Source organism: Trachypithecus francoisi, unplaced genomic scaffold (genome assembly GCF_009764315.1).
Source record: "Trachypithecus francoisi isolate TF-2019V2 unplaced genomic scaffold, Tfra_2.0 Lachesis_group0, whole genome shotgun sequence".
Classification (NCBI taxonomy): Eukaryota; Metazoa; Chordata; class Mammalia; order Primates; family Cercopithecidae; genus Trachypithecus; species Trachypithecus francoisi.
The window spans coordinates 17383742-17397810 of record NW_022681453.1 but is presented as its reverse complement, the minus strand read 5'-3'; the positions used below and the strand labels follow the sequence as shown (position 1 = coordinate 17397810).

Sequence of the window (14069 nt, the reverse complement as noted above, 5' to 3'; positions counted from 1 at the left end):
AGGTCAGAAGTTCAAGACCAGCCTGGCCAACATGGTGAAATCCCATCTCTTCTAAAAATACAAAAATTAGCTGGGCGTGGTGGCACGAGCCTGTAATCCCAGCTCTTTGTGAGGCTGAGGCAAGAGAATCACTTGAACCCAGGAGGCGGAGTTTGTAGTGAGCCAAGAAAGCGTCATTGCACTCCAGCCTGGGAGACAGAGTGAGACTCTGGCTCAAAAAAAGAAAACAAAAAGGATTTAAAGAGAGGATGTGACGCACATAAGGCAGAGCAAGGATTGGTACCTAGGTCTCTCCTTCCTCAAGCTGATGCCGTTTCCCTTGTATTGTTTCATGCTCCCATGACCCTTCCTGACTTGAGGCACTGCCAGCTGCCCTGGGGCAGATTCAGTCAGAATGAGTTGTCCTGCTGCCCCGGGGACACAGAGGAGAGCATCAGGGCACAGCAGGTCAAGAGGACCTGAGGAAATTACCCTGCAATGGATGCTCCTCTTTCTGATCCAAGGGGCAAACTCAAGGGCACTCCAAGGAAAGAGCTGGCAGAGTTCAATGGATGAGGAGCCCTTGGCTCCAGCCCCTAACCCAACTCACCCAAACACAGTAGGCTAATTAAAGGGGTCCCAAGTAGAGAGGCTCTCAGGAAACAGGGCCCACTTCCCCACATCTCTACTAAAGCAAGGCTTGTCGGACAGGCAGGGCCAGTGATGGTGAGCTCAGGGAACACCAAGTTCTCCTGCTTCTCTTATAGCTCAGTCATAGAACAGAACTGGGGACCACGCAAAAGCAACAGATGGAGTCCTCTCTATTTCAGCCAAATGCTGTGACTCATTTAAACAAATCCTACAGTTTTCAGAAATCTAATAACTACCTCCTATTGAAAAATAAAAGAATAAATACGACCGGGTGCGGTGGCTCACGCCTGTAATCCCAGCACTTTGGGAGGCCGAGGTGGGCGGATCACAAGGTCAGGAGATCGAGACCATCCTGGCTAACACGGTGAAACCCATCTCTACTAAAAATACAAAAAAATTAGCCGGGCGTGGTGGCATGTGTCTGTAGTCCCAGCTACTTGTGAGGCTGAGACAGGAGGATGGCGTTAATCTGGGAGGCGGAGCTTGCAGTGGGCCGAGATCACGCCACTGCACTCCAGCCTGGGCAGCAGAGCGAGACAAAGAAAAAAAAAGAATAAATACTTCAGAAGCAAACCATGCTAGTGATACATACAAAAACTGGAAAACTGTTCTGGTGTCATTCTGAGACTGGATATAAACCAGGTTACACTCAGAATCAGCCTTCACTCTGAAAGCGACACCATGGAGCAGCTTCCGTAAGAACGATGGCCTCCAGAGGAATTAGCTCCTGGTCCTCCCACCCAAGCCTTGGGCTCTATTTGCCAGACTTGGCTTCACCCTTAACTTTTTGGCCAAGACACAGAGTCACAAGGTGGCACTGGAGGAAGGTGCTATATGCAGAAGACCAACCTCAAAGAAGCCATGCTCTTATTCAGGTCTCTCCAGGCTTCCAGCCACTGATATATCCCATGAAACCTTGGAAAGGAAGGCAGAGCTGAGCACACGTCATGCCCAGAAGTACAAGAACCTCCTTAACTCCTGCACAACCTTCAAGGGGAAGGTCTCATATGTGACATCCAGATGGCTCTAATGATTGCCACCTGCACTGCAAACCACCTCCTCTGTCCCTCCAGTTTTTCTGGCCGTATTTCTAAGCCACTAGCTGCCTTTCTCTGGAGCCCAGGACACTCTCTACTTGCTTTTCTCTTGGAGAACCAGCTCTCCTGTTTGCTCCCCTAGAGGAGTTTCTCTGAGAGAGCTGATATCTGCCACTGGCTACTGACCATATCGCAGGAGCTAAGTATAAACAAATGGGGCAGGCCGGGCACGGTGGCTCAAGCCTGTAATCCCAGCACTTTGGGAGGCCGAGACGGGCGGATCACGAGGTCAGGAGATCGAGACTATCCTGGCTAACACGGTGAAACCCCGTCTCTACTAAAAAATACAAAAAACTAGCCGGGCGAGGTGGCGGGCGCCTGTAGTCCCAGCTACTTGGGAGGCTGAGGCAGGAGAATGGTGTAAACCCGGGAGGCAGAGCATGCAGTGAGCTGAGATCCGGCCACTGCACTCCAGCCTGGGTGACAGAGCAAGACTCCGTCTCAAAAAATAAATAGATAAATAAATAAATAAATAAATAAATGGGGCTTCTTGCCCTGCCTTGACTAAACCTTGGGGATGGCTCCTCACCTACTCCTTCCTCATTCCTGGGGGGCCATTCTTCTGTCTCAGTCACCTCTGTCATTGGCTCCAAGACAAGGCCTCTGGGTTATGACTACAGCCTCCACTCATTCCCAGGGCTATAGGCTCCCCTCCTCCATGCACGCCATACACAGTAGCCAGAAGAATTTCCCTAACAAACCTCAGCAATCTTAAGGGTTCCTCTGCTGCCTTTATTTACTTATTTATTTTTTAGAGATGGGGCCTTGCTCTGCCACCCAGGCTGGAGTGCAGTGATGTGATCACAGCTCACTGGAGCCTTGACCTTCCCAGCTCAAGCAATCCACCTGTCTCAGCCTACAGAGTAGCTATGATTACAGGCATGCTTCACCACAACCAGGCAATTTTTTTATTTTTATTTTTACCTTTGTGAAGACAGGGTCTTACTGTGTTGCCTGTGCTGGTCCCAAAATCCTGTGCTCTAGCCAAAGAGTTTTGCTTGAGCACAGGATCCTTCCACCTCAGCCTCCCAAAGTGTTAGGATTACAGGCGTAAGCCACTGCACCTGGTTCTCTGCCACCTTTAGACTCAAGTCTAAATGCTTTAGCCTGACATTCCAAGCCCTTGGCTTCTGGTCTCACCACCCTACTCAACCTCATGTATGGAGATCCCTTAGCCCAGCCCTCCTTTCCAGTCAGGCTGGCCTCCTCACAGTCACTGTACACTGCACAGATAATTATCCTTTCGCTGACTTCCTCACCTGGACCCCCATTCCCTAAACACTCCCCCATTCCCCTGCCAACATCCCAGCCCTAGGCCCAGGCTCAAGGCCTGGTTCTTCAAAGCCTAGGCTCAGGCTACCAATTCACAGCTGTTGTCGTGGGAATCATCGACCCACCATTTCATCCCCAATTCATATATTACACAGCAAATTACTTGATGATGAGCTGTTTGCTTGCCTCTCACTGAGGTTTCTTCTGGCTCCTTGAATACAAAGGGCCTATCCCTGTGCAGGCCCCGGCAGCAGGCCAGGACCTAAGCACAGAGCAGGACTTCCTCGTTGCTTATATGGGGAAGCAAATTCAAGGTGTTTTGCTTCTTTTTACTCCACTGGACAAATCCTTAACGACAGAGTCCGTGTTACCCACCCAGGAAGATTCCTACAGCCATGCATGGAGTAAATAAGAATTGATAAGGAAGAACAACATTTGGCTTTATGCTGAGGAGTTACAAAATATTTTTAAATAACTTAGGAAAGGACTTCTAGAATGGTGGAGAAAAGAGGCTGGTGAACACTTTCTCCAACAAAACAACTTAAGTGGAGAAAATTATAATGAACAATCATTTAAAGTCTCTGCAAATTGTCCTAAGGGCATACAGCAAATGGAAAAATATTCAATCGAGAAAGTCTACTAAATCTTGGTAAGAACAGTGAGAGTCTGTGGTGTTTGGACTACAACTCATTCCCTCCCCCATCCCTAGCTCTGTCTTATGAAAATGCTATTCCAGCTTCTTCTCCGAGAAAACACCAAATGGCGGATGACACCAGTGCAGCGGGTAGGGGGGCCCGGAGGCCCTGGTGGCCCTGGGATGGGGAACCGCGGTGGCTTCCGCGGAGGTTTCGGCAGTGGCATCTGGGGCCGGGGTCGCGGCCGTGGACGGGGTCGGGGCCGAGGCCGCGGAGCTCGCGGAGGCAAGGCCGAGGATAAGGAGTGGATGCCCGTCACCAAGCTGGGCCGCTTGGTCAAGGACATGAAGATCAAGTCCCTGGAGGAGATCTACCTCTTCTCTCTGCCCATTAAGGAATCTGAGATCATTGACTTTTTCTTGGGGGCCTCTCTCAAAGACGAGGTTTTGAAGATTATGCCGGTGCAGAAGCAGACCCGTGCTGGCCAGCCCACCAGGTTCAAGGCGTTTGTTGCTATCGGGGACTACAATGGCCACGTCGGCCTGGGTGTTAAGTGCTCCAAGGAGGTGGCCACCGCCATCCGTGGGGCCATCCTCCTGGCCAAACTCTCCATTGTCCCGGTGCCCAGAGGCTACTGGGGGAACAAGATCGGCAAGCCCCACACCGTCCCTTGCAAGGTGACAGGCCGCTGCGGCTCTGTGATGGTGCGCCTCATCCCTGCACCCAGGGGCACTGGCATCGTCTCAGCGCCTGTGCCCAAGAAGCTGCTCATGATGGCTGGTACTGATGACTGCTACACCTCAGCCCGGGGCTGCACTGCCACCCTGGGCAACTTCGCCAAGGCCACCTTTGATGCCATCTCTAAGACCTACAGCTACCTGACCCCTGACCTCTGGAAGGAGACTGTGTTTACCAAGTCTCCCTATCAGGAATTCACTGACCACCTTGTCAAGACCCACACCAGAGTCTCCGTGCAGCGGACCCAGGCTCCAGCTGTGGCTACAACATAGGCTTTTTATACAAGAAAAATAAAGTGAATTAAGCCTGTTACTAAAAAAAAAAAAGAAAAGAAAAGAAAATGCTATTCCAGATGCTCTACCCCCAGCAGGTATGGCCAAGAAGATGGGGCTCCCTTTCCTCCCAGCTTCCAGTTTAAGACTACAATTTCACCCCAAGAGAGGCAGACCTCCAGGTTTCTCAACACCCACCCCCAAAAAGGTTCACATTGCTGAAGCTGTATTCCAGGGAAAGATATATCCAAGAAGATACCGCTTGGGATCACTGTCAACCCCAGGGATTAGGAAGGCTGTGGACATGCACTAGGCCACATTCACTCATGAGCAATCAGAGCAGGATGTAAGGCAGATTTGAAAACATTCCCCAAGCAACAAATGGCTCCATCAATAAAAGGAGGAAGCCTCACTGGTACGAAGGACCTCAGCACAACCTCTGACCAAACACTGATGGAGCAATAAAGCTACTCAGACCCAGGGCCAAACAGGCTTAAAAGCAAAATTACACACATCCTTAGCTGCCTGGAAGACTCTATACATACCCAAGGCTCCAACCTCTCAGAAGCAATCAAAATCCAACCTGCTAGTTTCTGGCTGACTGTGGGGCAAAACGTAAACTCCTTGAACTGTGATAGCCGCCTCCAAAACATGTGTATATCCAATGTATTAAATATTTAAAAAAAGAGAAAGAAATATATAGTTTTATTTCTTCCTTTCTAATCTATATGTCTTTTATTTCTTTTTCTTATTGTATTTGCCTTATTGCAATGACTAGAACTTCTATTACTATGTTGAATAACAATAGTGAGAGTATATCTTTGCTTCGTACACAGTTTTACGGGGAAAGCATTCAGTTTTTCACCATTAAGTGTAATGGTGGTGGCCAGGCACGGTGGCTCATGCCTGTAATCCCAGCACTTTGGGAGGCCGAGGTGAGTGGATCCCTCTGGCCTGGGCAAAGTAGCAAGACCCTCTCTAGAATTTACAAAAAGGCCAGGCATGGTGCCTCACTCCTATAATCCCAGCACTTTGGGAGTCCAAGGCAGGAGGACTGCTTGAGGTCAAAAGTTCAAGGGCAAAAATCTGACTGGTCAAAGAGGCTTAAGCACAAGATTTCATCAATTGTTGACCTTTGATCTCAGACCCAGGGGTGACCCCTAGGATAAAAAATTAAAACAAGAAAAAAATCTGATATCAGAAATTGCACACTTCAGGGAAAACAGACTCCATAGAGTCAGTTTAGCCACGTCACTAAACAAATGACCAAGCAAACAATAGCAACAATATCAAACCCTGAAAGAGGGCAGAATCAATAACAAATTGTACAATATATTACCTAAAATGTCCAGTTTTCAACAAAAATTTATGAGACATGCAAAGCAATAGGAAAGTGTAACCCATTAATACACAGAAAACGAATTAAGCAATAGAAACTGTTTTTGAGTCTAGATGTTGAACTTAGCAAAGACTTCAAAGCAACAATTACAAATATGTTTAAAGAACCAAAGAAAACCACATCTAAAAAAATTAAAGGAAGCTATGATGACAATGTCTTATCAGATATAGATTATCAATAAAGAGAAATTATAAAAATAAACTAGAAATTATGGTGTTGAAAAGTACAATAATGAACCAAGTGCAGTGGCTCATGTCTATAATCTCAGCACTTTGAGAGGCTAAGGCAGGAGGATCACTTGAGGCCAGAAGTTCAAGACCAGCCTGGGCAACATAGTGAGACCCTGTCTCTACAAAAATATTTTTTAATTTGCTGGGCATGGTGGGGCACACCTGTAGTCCCAGCTACTGGGGGTTGGGGAGAGGGGGCTGACGTGGGAGAATTGATTGAGCCTGGGAAGTCGAGGCTGTAGTAAGATGTGAACATGCCACTTCACTCTAGCCCAGGTGACAGAGCAAGACCCTATCTCTAAAAAAAGAAAAGTACATTAATGGAAACGAAAAAAAAAAATCCTACATTTGAGCTGGCAGAAGAAAGAAACAGTGAACTCAAATATAGATGAGTAAGGTTGGGCAATCTGAAGAATAGAGAGAAAAAAGAATAAAGAAAAATGAATAGAGCCTCAAAGAAATGTGGGACACCATTAAGTGTATCAACATATGGGAACACAAGGATAAGATATAAAGGAACATAAAAAATGTTCGAAGAAATAATGTCTGAAAAGTTCCCAAATTTGATGAAAACATTAATCTAAACATTTAAGAAGCTCAACTGACAATCAGGAGTTTAACATCCAGCAAAACTATCTTTCAAAAATGAAAGCAAATGGTTTAACTTTTGAAAATCCATTATTGTAAACCACCACATCAACAATAAAAGGAAAAAAATCTAATAATATTATCAGTTGACACAGAAAAAGTATTTGACAAAAGCTAACACCCATTCATGACTTAAAAAAAAAGTTTCGGCAAACCAGTTGCAGTGGTGCAGGCCTGTAGTCCCAGCTACTTGGGAGGCTGAGACAGCATGATCACTTGATGTTAGGAGTTCAAGGCTGTAGTGTGCTATGATCACACCTGTAACTAGGACTGCACTCCAGCCTGAGCAAAAGAGCGAGACCCTCTCTAGAATTTACAAAAAGGCCAGGCATGGTGCCTCACGCCTGTAATCCCAGCACTTTGGGAGGCCAAGCTGGGAGGATTGCTTGGGGCCAAAAGTTCAAGGCAACACAGTGAGACCTCATCTCTACAAAAAATTAAAATTACAAACATTGTTTTTAATTTTAAAAAGTCTCATCAAGTAGGAATAACAGGGAATTATTGCAACTTCATAAAGAGCACATACAAAAAAACCATAGCCACCATTATACTTTTTTTTTTTTTGAGACTGTGTCTCGCTCTGTCACCCAGGCTGGAGTACAGTGGTGCAGTCTCGGCTCACTGCAAGCTCCGCCTCCCAGGTTCACGCCATTCTCCTGCCTCAGCCTCTCCAGGAGCTGGGACTACAGGTGCCCGCCACCATGCCCGACTACCTTTTTTATTTTTAGTAGAGACAGGGTTTCACCGTGTTAGCCAGGATGGTCTCAGTCTCTTGACCTCGTGATCCACCCACCTCAGCCTCCCAAAGTGCTGGGATTACAGGCATGAGCCATCGCACCTGGCCACCACCATTATACTTAATGGTGAAAAACCGAATGCTTTCCCCATAAAACTGTGTACGATGCAGATACACTCTCACTATTGTTATTCAACATAGTAATGGAAGTTCTAGTCACTGCAATAAGGCAAATAAAATAAGTAGAAGAAATAAAAGGCATATAGATTAGAAAGGAAGAAATAAAACTACATATTTCTTTCTATTTTTAATATTTAAACACAACCAGTTGGAAAAACTATATATTTGCAGATGACATAACTGTCTATGTAGAACATCCTAAAGAATCCACCAGGCCGGGCGTGGTGGCTCACGCCTATAATCCCAGCACTTTGGGAGGCTGAGGCGGGCAGATCACGAGGTCAGGAGATCAAGACCATCCTAGCTAACAAGGTGAAACTCCGTCTCTATTAAAAACACAAAAATTAGCCAGGCGTGGTGGCAGGTGCCTGTAGTCCCAGCTACTGGGGAGGCTGAGGCAGGAGAATGGCGTGAACCCAGGTGACGGAGCTTGCAGTGAGCCGAGATCGCGCCACTGCACTCCGGCCTGGGCGACAGACCGAGACTCTGTCTCAAGAAAAAAAAAAGAAAAAAAACAATCCACCAAAAAAGAAATGTAAAATTATTAAGCCAGTTCAGCAAGGTTGCAGGATACAAAATAAACACATAAAAATCAATGACATATCTATATACTAACAATGAAGGTGAATAAATCAAAATAAAAATACAACACCACTTACAATAATTCCAAATAAAATGAAATACGAATACACTTAAAAAACATTTACAGGGGCTGGGTGTGGTGGCTCATGCCTGTAATCCCAGCATTTTGGGAGGCCAAAGTGGGAGGATGCCTCGAGCCCAGGAGTTCAAGGCTGCAGTGAGCTATGATTACGCCACTGCACTCTAGCCTGAACAACAAAGCAAAACATTGTCTCTTAAAAAAAAAAAAAATTTGTGGCCAGGGTGCTCACGCCTGTAATCCCAGCACTTTGGGAGGCCAAGGCACATGGATCACAAGGTCAGGAGATCAAGACCACCCTGGCCAACATGGTGAAACCCTACCTCTACTAAAATACAAAAAATTAGCCAGGGGTGGTGGTGCACACCTGTGGTCCTAGCTACTTGGGAGGCTGAGCCAGGGGAATCACTTGAACCTGGGAGGCAGAGATGACAGTGAGCTGAGACTGCACCACTACACTCCAGCCTGGTGACAGAGCAAGACTAAAAAAAAAAAAAAAAAAAATTGTAGGATCTGTATGCTAAAAATTATAAAATGCTGATGAAAGAAATTTTTTAAAAACCTAAATAAATGGGAAGATATACTATATTCATGGACTGAACATAGTGTAGAAAAGAGTTCATTCTGCCAGGCACGGTAGCTCACGTCTGTAATCCCAGCACTTTGGGAGGCCGAGGCGGGCAGATCATGAGGTCAGGAGATCAAGACCATCCTGGCTAACACGGTGAAACCCTGTCTCTACTAAAAATACAAAAAATTAGCCAGGCGTGGTGGCGGGCGCCTGTGGTCCCAGCTACTGGGGAGGCTGAGACAGGAGAATGGTGTGAGCCCGGGAGGCGGAGCTTGCAGTGAGCCGAGATCGCACCACTGCACTCCAGCCTGGGCGACAGAGCAAAACTTTGTCTCAAAAAAAAAAAAGAAAAGAAAAGAGTTCATTCTTCACAAAGTAATCCATAAATTTAATTCAAGTCCTATCAAAATCTCAGTAGTATTTTTTATAGACATAGACAAACTCATACTGAGATTTACATAGAAAGGCATGGACCCTGGAATACTAAAATAATCTTGTCAAAAAAGAACAAAGTGGGAGAAATTATTCTACCCAATTTAAGACTTCCTGTGTAGTTACAGTAATAAAAACAGTATATGATTGGTGGAAGGATAAACACATAAATCAATAGAGGATTTAGAATAGAGAATTCAGAAATAGATCCACACAGATATACTCAACTGATTTTTTATAAAGCTGCAAAACCAACTCAATGGAGGAAGGATAGCCTTTTCAACAAATGGTGCTAGAACAATGGGATATCCATATTTGTTTTAAAAAATAAATTTTGGCCTAAGCCTGAAACCTTATATGAGAATTAACCAATGGCGAATAGACTTAAATGTCAGGAACAGTTTCAGGATCTACAACTAGACAAAGAGTTCTTAGACTTGATACTGAAAGCATAAGCCATTACAGGAAAGACTGACAAATTAGATCTCATCAAATTTATAAGGTTTTGCTTTATTAAAGCCCATGTGAAGAGAATGAAAAGAAAAGCTATGGACTGGGAGAATGTATGTGAAACTACATATCTAATTTTTAAAAACTAGTATCAAGAATATATAAAGAACTCTCAAAACTCAACAGAAGAAAAAAATTTAGAAAACAGCAAAAACATGAACAGACATACTGAAAAGGATATATACATGGCAAAAATGGTATGAAAAGATGTTCAACATCATTAGCCATTAGGGAAATACAAATTAAAACCACAACAAGATTCACTACAGACCTATAATGATAACTAAAATGAAAAACAACCAAATACTTACAAAGATGCAGAGAGACCAAATCACTCTTACATTGCTGGTGGAAATGTAAGTGACACAATCAACCTGGAAAAGTTTGGCAATTTCTTTAAAAATTAAGCATGCAACTGCCAAATGACCCAGTGATTTTATTCCTGGACATTTATACCAGAAAAATGAAGACTTACGTGTGCACAAAAATCTGTGCATCAATGTTCATAAAAGGTTTACTTGTAATAGGCCAACACTGGAGTCAGCCCAGATGACCTTCAACAGTGAATGGCTGAACAAACTGTGATACATACATACCATGAAATACTACTCAGCAATAAAATGGAATGAACTATTGACAGATACAAGTGGATGAATCTCTAGGGAATTATACTGAGTGAAAAAAGCCAACCCCAAAAGGTTACATATTGTATTATTCCACTTATACTACATGTTTGAAATGACACATTTTATTTTAATGGAGGACAGATTTGTGGTTGTCAGGGATTAGGGATGGGGTAGAAGGGTTGGGCAAAAGGAGGTGAATGTAGTTGTAAAAAGAAAACACAAAGGATCCTTGTGCTTGGAACTGCTCAGTATCTTGACTGTGGTCATAGATACACAAACCTACACAGCGATAAAATTGTATACAACTTAAGCACACACAAATAAGTACAAGTAAAACTAGAAAAATCTGAGTAAGATTGGTGGATTTTATGAATATCGGTTATAAATACCGCACTATTTTGCTAAACATTACCACTAAGAAAAATTGGACAAAATGTAAAAAGAATCTCTCTGTATTATTTCTTAGAGCTGCATGTGAAACTCAATTTTTAAAAAATTGAGAAATAATTGGTCGGGAAGGTGGCTCACACCTGTAATCCCAGCAGTTTGGAGGCTGAGGCGGGTGGATCACCTGAGGTCAGGAGTGCGAGACTAGCCTGGTCACCATGGCGAAACCCTGTCTCTACTAAAAATACAAAAATTAGCCAGGCATGGTGGTGCATGCCTGTAATCCCAGATACTCGGGACGCTGAGGCACTTGAACCCGGGAGGCAGAGGTTGCAGTGCATGGAGATCGTGCCACTGAACTCCAACATGGGACAGAGCGAGACTCCATCTCAAAAATAAATAAATAAATAAATAATTGAGAAATAATAATCACAATTTTTTTAAAAATCAACTATGTCTCTCTCAAATTATCCTATCTCATTGGTTTGTCAGTTTTTAAAAATTGTGAATGAGAGATGTGTTGATATTTCATCATTTTATAATATTACTCTGTCTTTGGCTCTCAACTTTATCAGAGCCAGTGATCTTTTAAATAGCAAATATAAAGTGAGCTTGAAAATCTCTGGAAGGGCATGGTGGCTCAGGCCTGTAATCCCAGCACTTTGGGAGGCTGAGACGGGTGGATCACGAGGTCAGGAGATCGAGAGACCATTCTGGCTAACATGGTGAAACCCGTCTCTACTAAAAATACAAAAAATTAGCCAGGCGTGGTGGCGGGCACCTGTAGGCCAGCTACTCGAGAGGCTGAGGCAGGAGAATGGCGTGAACCCGGGAGGCGGACCTTGCAGTGAGCCGAGATCGCACCACTGCACTCCAGCCTGGGCAACAGAGCGAGACCCCGTCTCAAAACAACAAAAAAGGAAAATCTCTGGAAGAAGCTGGGGGCGGTGGTTCATGCCTGTAATGGTAGCACTTTGGGAGGCCAAGGTGGGCGGATGGCTTTAGCTCAGGAGGTCGAGACCAGTCTGGGCAATATGCCAAAACCCCATCTCTACATAAAATAAAAAAATTAGCTGGGCATGGTGGCACACATCTGTAGTCCTAGCTGCTCAAAAGGCTGAGGTAGGGAGGATGGCTTGAGCCTGGGAGGTCGAGGCTGCAATGGGCTGAGATGGTGTCACTGCACTCCAGCCTGGGTGATACAGTGAGACCCTGTCTCAAAAAAAGCAAAACAAAACAAAACAAAAATCTAGAAGAAATAGATTAGTTTTAAATAAAGACAAAAAGATATTACCAGATAAACAAAAGCAGGAAAAAAAAATTTTTGGTAGCAGATTGCCTTACAAGAAATAACAAAGAAAGTTCTTTAGGCAGAAAGCAAGTGACTCCACACAATACCATAATTTGAATCCACACAAAAAGACAAAGAGTGCTGGTAAAGGTAATTATGTAAGTAAGTACAAAAGAAAGCATAATTGCATATTTCATCTCTTTTATTCTCTTAACTGAATTAAAAAGCAATTCCATAAAACAATGTGTGATTGTGTCTGTATTGTTTCTATATAACGTATAGAAGTATAATATGTTTGACAAAAAGAGCACAAAGTAGATGAGTGGGAACAAAGCTGTATTGAAGTAAGGAAATGATCAGACAGTAACTTGAACCCACAGGAAAAAATAAGAAGAATCAGGAATGGTAAATAAGAGGGCTGATCTATAACAAACTCTACAAATATACACTTATTCTCCTTTTATTCCTCTCAGCTTCTTTTTTTTCTTTTTTTTTGAGATGGAGTCTCACTCTGTTGCTCAGGTTGAGGTACAGTGGTGTGATCTCAGCTCACTGCAACCTCTGCCTCCGGGGTTCAAGCGATTCTCCTGCTTCCCAGGGCTAATTTTTACTATTTTTAGTAGAGACGGGGTTTCACGGTGTTAGCCAGGCTGGTCTCGAACTCCTGGTCTCAAGTGATCCACCCACCTCAGCCTCCCAAAGTGCTGGGATTACAGGTATGAGCCACTGAACCTGGCCTCTCTCACCCTCTTAAAAAGATCATATAAGGTTATATATAATATTATATAATATTACATAAAGTCATAATTATAACTATATAACTATGTGTAACAATTATGCTTTATTGAGTTTATAACATGTAGATATATATAACAATAGCACAAAAATGGGGGAAGTAATGTAGCTATATAGAAGTAAAGTTTCTATATTTCACTGGAATTAAGTTAGCATTAATCTGAAATAGATTGTAATAAGATGTGTATTGCAAGCCCTAAAGCAACCACTAGGCACATAATTGTTTTTTTTTTTTTTGAGAGAGAGTCTCACTCTGTCGCCCAGGCTGGAGTGCAGTGGCCAGATCTCAGCTCACTGCAAGCTCCGCCTCCCGGGTTTACGCCATTCTCCTGCCTCAGCCTCCCGAGTAGCTGGGACTACAGGCGCCCGCCACTTCGCCCAGCTAGTTTCTTTTTTTTTTTGTATTTTTTAGTAGAGACGGGGTTTCACCGTGTTAGCCAGGATGGTCTTGATCTCCTGACCTCGTGATCCGCCCGTCTCTGCCTCCCAAAGTGCTGGGATTACAGGCTTGAGCCACCGCGCGCCACCGCACCCGGCCCAGAGTAACATTTTAGTTATATATTTTAAAATTATGTGGCCCAGCGCGGTGGCTCAAGCCTGTAATCCCAGCACTTTGGGAGGCCGAGGAGGGTGGATCACAAGGTCAGTAGATCAAGACCATCCTGGTTAACACGGTGAAACCCCGTCTTTACTAAAAAATACAAAAAAAAACTAGCCGGGCGAGGTGGCAGGCACCTGTAGTCCCAGCTACTCGGGAGGCTGAAGCAGGAGAATGGAGTAAACCCGGGAGGCGAAGCTTGCAATGAGCTGAGATCCGGTCACTGTACTCCAGCCTGGGCGACAGAGCGAGACTCCGTCTCAAAAAAAAAAAAAAAAAAGTTACACTAGAAAATGCCCACTTAAGAAAGAAAGTAGTAAATTACAGTGGAAGAGATAAATAAAAAAGCATGAGACAAATA

General features: G+C 44.2%; 1 protein-coding gene and 1 pseudogene across 3 annotated transcripts in view; one reads left to right on the top strand and one right to left on the bottom strand.

Annotated features, from left to right (window-relative positions):
- Positions 1-14069, bottom strand: part of BSN (bassoon presynaptic cytomatrix protein) — a 120633-nt gene that overhangs the window by 70056 nt on the left and 36508 nt on the right. The window lies entirely within an intron of this gene.
- On the top strand, positions 3759-4698 carry LOC117081579 (annotated as a pseudogene). The gene has a single exon (XR_004436200.1). The product of XR_004436200.1 is annotated as a 40S ribosomal protein S2-like (transcript).